Genomic DNA, 6483 nt, shown 5'->3' with positions numbered 1-6483 from the left:
GGTAGGGACATGTCCCTACCGTCCCTACCCAAACCTACGCCCATGGATCGAACACTGTTAATTGATGAGTGGAAGGAAAGCAGTAATTGGTTTTTAAAAGCTGAATGGTGTGCCGTGAATTTGTATTTGATTCAATACTTGGTAGAATCAACTTTTCCTGCAAGTTTTTTGGGGCATGTCACAGCTGAAAACACATCTAAACACTCACAATCTTACAAACTTATGTTTGCAAAATAGCTTGGACTTATTCAGACTGAATGAATAGAATCTGGGAACATCAATTTTAAAATCATTACGGATTCTTCATGAAATGTATGTCCTGACCTCACCACGTCTATTTTAAGACATATTTATTCTTTGATCTGAACCATTCCAGTGAAGGCCAGGCTGCACATCTGGGTTATTTGTCCCAGGTTGCCTGTCTGTTTGTCTGCCTGTCTGTTCCCACATCCCCTCAGCATGATGCTGCCCCTACTGTGCTACCCAGAGAGCTCAGAATGATATCCACACATAGTCTTCTGTGTTTGGACCAAAAGTTTAGTTTTAATCTGAATTTTATCTAAGAAAAAAAAAAAAAAAAAAAAAAAACTTTTGACAGAACTTTTTTTGGCTCTCTTTCAAAAGTGTCTTTACTTCTCTGAACGCTACTGCTATTCCCATGGCTTTTGTAGGTTTGCAGTTGTGCCACATTATTTTTTTATTATTGGATGATGGATTAAACCATACTTCCTAAGAAACTAGAAATAATGTTTTATAACAACACCCTGCGTTACACTTTTCCACACCTTCACCTTGACCTGTTTCTGTGTTTTGTTTTCTTTTGTTATTTTCTTTGCTTACATGATGCTATTTCTTCACTAATCCTATTTAACAGTCTCTGAGCGCTTCACAGAACATGTATTGCAGGTATCATTTTCCTCCCATTCCACAATTATGGGCTGTTTCGATTTTACTAAGTGACTTTTGAACACAATTGGTACCACAGGATTTTGCTTAGGCATGTCTGATTAAAATAGGGTGAATATGAAGACTTTGATTTGTAAAACAAGGTTCCCATGAGCGTCCTCTTCACATTTACATAAGATATTAAATTGGTCAATATTAAAATACATTGAAGTTTGTGTTCGTAATGTGACAAGATGGCACTCAACATAAACAAGGCACTGTACTGAGATGGTATATTCGTACTTATCACACATGTCAAATAATTTATAACAGTTTATATCTGTAAAATTATTGGCGATGAGAAGGTACTCAGTGTGAGTAACGGCAGGTTTGAGCTTTTAGCCTCCTTGTAGGTTTCTTTTACAAGACACCTGCAAAAATAAAAGATACGACTTTCAACTCTGACTATCTGTCGCGTCTTGTCTCAAAGTGCAGAACGATGAAGCTTGTCAATGGAAAAGGTTATAATTATGATTCATCAGTCATAACAGATATGTGCCTGTGGCAAAGTGATGATCATTTTTTTTAATTTGATTATTACAAAATTCTTACAATTATATCTTCTTTAGCTATTTTGTTATTAAGAACCACTTATGTGAACTATATACTCTGTGTTCTTGACACCAACTTGACACCATAAATGAAAGCAGCTAACTGGGTGTGAAATGCACAGAGGCATCAAAGCCACAACAGTTTCGAGTCAAACGTGTCTGAGGGGAAAGTGAAAGTGGACAAAGACAAAAAGAGAGCTTGAATGTGGAAATACAATTTCCTTTTACTTAATAATGAACAACCGCATTTGACACGTACTAAAAATTTGTTATAATTAATATGGAAGCAGGGTTAATTTCTCTTCGTTGGGAAAGAGATTTACTACCCTGTGACGCTTATTATGTTGGAGACAATTTCAGCAGTTTAGAATACACATAAACAGATAATGTGTTCAAGCACACTAAAGCAGTTCTTTGAAATTAACGTTCTTAAGAATACTTACACTGGTGACATAGGTTATTTGCATAGTAGCAGCTTTGACTTGCGTAAACCTGTTAAATGTTTTGCCAGTGCAAAGAAAAAGGTTTGTGGTCTCAGTTCATTATTTCACTACTTCTGAGCTGACTAACATTATTTTATGTGAATAGAGAGCAGATAATACAAGTTTATTCCTCTTTTTACTCCTTTTCATTCATGATTTATTTTAGTTGTTGCATAATAAAATATGTAACAAATGACTGAATAATGTATTCCCTTGTATTATTGACTGAATAATTTAAAGCATAAAATGAAGTGAAGATGAAACTACTCTATCCAGTCCACAGTGCCTTCCAAACAAAAGTATTCACCATCCCTAATGTTAATCTCTTGGATTCTTGGCTACTTCTGTGATTACTGCACTTTTTTTTTAACAAATTAAAAGAGTTCTGAAACAAATTGATTTTGCAGGATTTTATTTAGTGATATGAGAGTAAAGGGTGGCTTAAACAATTGCACAGAATACTATCAAGATTTTTGTGTATAAAATGCGACACGTTTCTTTTACTTCACTCTCACAAGCTGCTCTTTGTTGGTTCATCATCAAGAATCTCAATAAAATGCATCAAGATTTGTGGTTGCAGCGTGACAAAATGTAAAATCCTTCTAAAAGATTCTGTAGAGATACTTAAATGTCATGTTGAAATGCAGAATTACTTTGAAATTTCTGTTCAAAATGGCTTAACATCTTGTTAAGCATCCTCGACTTGTCCAAACTTGTTAAAGATTTGCATCGTGTTGAGAGAAAAGTTTTCACTTCTGTTCATTCATCATTCGCTTTTCTATTATTTGTAGGTCAGATGACTCAAAATAGAAGTCTCCCATTCAATCAAAAGAAGAAAAAAAACTGCACAGGCCACTCTTATGCCACAGTGAGTGATTTCATGTTGTGTCCTGTCTTTTTCTTGGCTGTAGTTTAGGGAGATTAAGACCACTGATGTGTGAAGACAAATAAGTGATGTTATAACTGGAGACAGGTAAAGAGCTCTGGCTCTTTCATGCCTCCCTGTCCTTAGGAAATAAGGGAAGTTGCTTTGAAAAAAATTAACTAAACTGTGCCAATTATATAAAACCCTTAATAGGGGAGAGATTTGTTTATGTTTGAGAGGCAATTCTTCAGCTTGGCTGACTCCTAATAAACCTGTGACCTCATACTCATGGATTCCCCCTAAGATTTAGCTTTCCCTTCATTTTTCTGTGTAATTATCTCACAATGAACTTTGCTTAGTAGGATCCGTAGTCATAAAGCAAGTTGTAAGCTGTGTACACACCTTCCATCTGGAACTAGCTGCAGGGGGTTCCTCCCATGTAGGTGATCATAAATAAAAAGCAAAATGGGTCACTTTGTCAAATTTTTCACTTTACGGTGGACCCAACTTGGAGTCAAACTGACTGGCATATAAATTCATCCATTTTATAGACTGTAAATCCACATAATGAAACACTATCAGGCTTTTATGTTTCTAACAGCCCGCACACTTGAACAGTGTTATTGTCTAGGGATATTTATCTGTGTGTGAATTCAGGGGGTTTTAACGTTTAATTGGGCCCTGGATGCAGTTATATGTGTGACTGGGATACAAAGTGGCCTTTAGACTCTCCCTTTATTCCCTGATGACTATGTAGTACAAAAACATATGCACCCTCCTGAGACCCTCCGTAGGAAAGCTGTGCAATTTATTTCGCTGTCCTCACCGGCAATGCTTGGACATTTTCTCATTGATATAATGAGCTTGGTGACCCTCTGGAGACCATGTGCATACAGGCGTGTTTCCAAAGTCAGATAACGTATGGAAAGTATGGCATTTCCCCGTCGGCCCTTTGGGTCCTTTCAATCACTCCTGTCAGCACGGCCATTGTTGTTGTTGTTTTTAGCTAGCCTTACTTTAGCACTCAGAACTGCACATTTGGTCCATTTACCTTTTCCTGTCATGATCCATTTATGCTTTGAATTTGCATTTTGTATTATTCTTAATTTTTTTTAAATCATGTTTGTTGTGCTTCTTGTTAGATGGTTCACTGATCTGTGTTTTCCCTGTGCATTTAGTTTTTTCAATAAGTTTTCCCTCAGCCTGCCAGTCCCTGCCCAGCTGCAGTTAAACTCACCCATTTCTCGCTCCAGGAAATGTTATTTTTTGTGTTTTTCTACCATACTGGTCGTGTTGTCTCTTTGCCACTGCTGGTTTCGACTCTGTAGTTGTAAGTAGTGATTTTATTTATTTTATAAACGTCTCATCATGAACCCCCCCTGAGTTTCACTTCTGTCCAACACCAAATTATGCACTTTCCACCAAACTGCTCCGTATCTTGTTAACAAAAGCTGTTTTAGCCCATTTATGATTTCCTTTTGACTGCTATGACTAAGAGTACTCAGGATTATTTGTCTAGTTTTGCTGGGGTAAATGGTCATTAATTATTCACTATTAAGAGCAGAAGCAGTCACTTAGTCACTGTATTACTTGGTTTTATTCATTTAAAACAGAGACTTGGTGATCTGAAATGGACACGGTGAGCTGTCTGTTGTCAACAATTAGCATGATTAGCATTCAGTGTGTTTATCTGAATGCTAAGGTGTTTGGGTATTTAATCAGGAGGTTTTATGGGTGCAGAGAAATCCCAGGCCCTTCCCCAAGTGGGTATCTCCCTGATACTGCAAGATACATGTCAAGGAGAGTCTGCTTCTTGTAATAAAACTTGTATTTTTGTTAGTGCGACCTGCCAGCTCTTAGATATGGTGCATTCACTGATCAGAAACAGATTTTGGTTAGTGCTGACTAAGCTGAAATCGTCTGTTTCTGGTCACAAAGCGTTTTCTCTGTGCAGCAACAGGTTTTCTCAAATGTCATTTTAAACTGACAAGATCAAAGGCAAGAGCCGTTTACAGGATTAACGTCTGTGGGCATTCATGACAGATTCTCCGAATAAATATCATTAACTCGTCACATCACTGTGAGAATTTACGTAACGTTGAAAAGTTGGGAAACACCTTGGGCTAATCATGGCAGTTTTTATTTTTTAGAGCCCTATTAGTCAGTCGGTGGGATATCTACAAGGGGATCAGAAACATCTGGGAGAGAATTAATTTATTAAGACTTTACACACTTACTGGTCATTTTATTAGCTACATCCATTCAACTGCTTGTCAACACAATGGTGAATCATCTAGTCACATGGTAGCATCATTAAATATTCAGGGATCTAGGAGGTGAAGACAAGTTACTAAAGATCCAACTAGAATTCAGAAGAAAAGGTGTTTAAGAGACTTTGAACATAGATCTACATGATACAGATAAAGATCAAGGTCCTTGAATGGCTGTTGACATGTTTGTAGTCATAGTATATATCAGCATTTTATCAGATTAATTGTAATTAATTAGCACTTACTTTTTTACTTCTTTTTTTTTTACCACCATGTTAGATGGCAGCAGTGGTTTCAATACTTGTCTTCTTTGGGAATATTCTGCTTAGAGCTGAGATGACAGTTGACAGTAAAAATGCCAGTGTTGAATTAACACCCAAAGTGTTAAACTAACACTTTTGAAAGTTTTAAAAGATTGACACCCATTTTTTGTTAAATTAACATTGGTCTGTAATACTGAAATGGGTTTAAGAAAAGTAAAACTTTCCACTTCTATGTATTGTTTTGAGTATTTTCCACTGGATTTGATTGATATTAGCACCTTGTGGGTCAGTTATTTACTTTTTTAACACCACATTATTGTTTGTGATCAACACTACACTGGTGTTACTTTTAATATATTTTAACACTAACACCATTGTAATGTTAATGTGACACTCTGTATTGTTGAATTTAACACCAGCTGACTTGGACACAGACATTTTGGGTGTTAATTCAACACTGGCATTTTTACTGTGTTTTAACGGAGTTTATTATGATTATAATTTATTAGTCAGCACTGAACAAATGCATCAAAAAATGCAATTATTTATAGTTTTACATGTTTTGTTTGCGAGGCGGTAATGTTAAACTACCGTGTTGGATCTGTTGCTATAGGCCTGTTAGGAAGTTTATAGCAATCATGTTGTTGGACAGGACTTCAAAAGCTTCAAAGGAAATATACTGACAATGGAAACTATCCGAACCATCTGCTGTAACTCACTCCCCCTTTAATCTTATCGGTATCTCAATCTTAATGGTGTAAACCTCAGCCTGTGCTAACCTGAATATGAGCAGCATTGTCGTAACTACCCCGCTCCCTGATGAGTCACCCTCTGAGATCAGGTAATTAGAAACAGGTTAAAATAATTGCCCCTGTGGCCTTTCATGCCTCATCTGCGTGGGAATGTTTGTTTTTCACCTCACAAAAAAAATAGGAAGCGCGCCGCAAACGAGTAAACGCAGAAGCAGTTTGGAGAGCTGGAACTATTGCAGGGAAAGCTGACTCCTCTACTTTAGGAGATCTTAATGTTCCTTCAACACTTTTACGGCGTTCTGTGTCAAACGTTTAACTGAGAGGAGCCCTTCCAAGTCTTTCTGGGGGCCAAGCT

The sequence above is a fragment of the Poecilia latipinna genome, unplaced genomic scaffold (genome assembly GCF_001443285.1).
Source record: "Poecilia latipinna isolate Pla-1442-1.1 unplaced genomic scaffold, P_latipinna-1.0 Scaffold4, whole genome shotgun sequence".
NCBI lineage: Eukaryota > Metazoa > Chordata > Actinopteri > Cyprinodontiformes > Poeciliidae > Poecilia > Poecilia latipinna.
Note: the sequence above shows the minus strand (reverse complement) of the source record.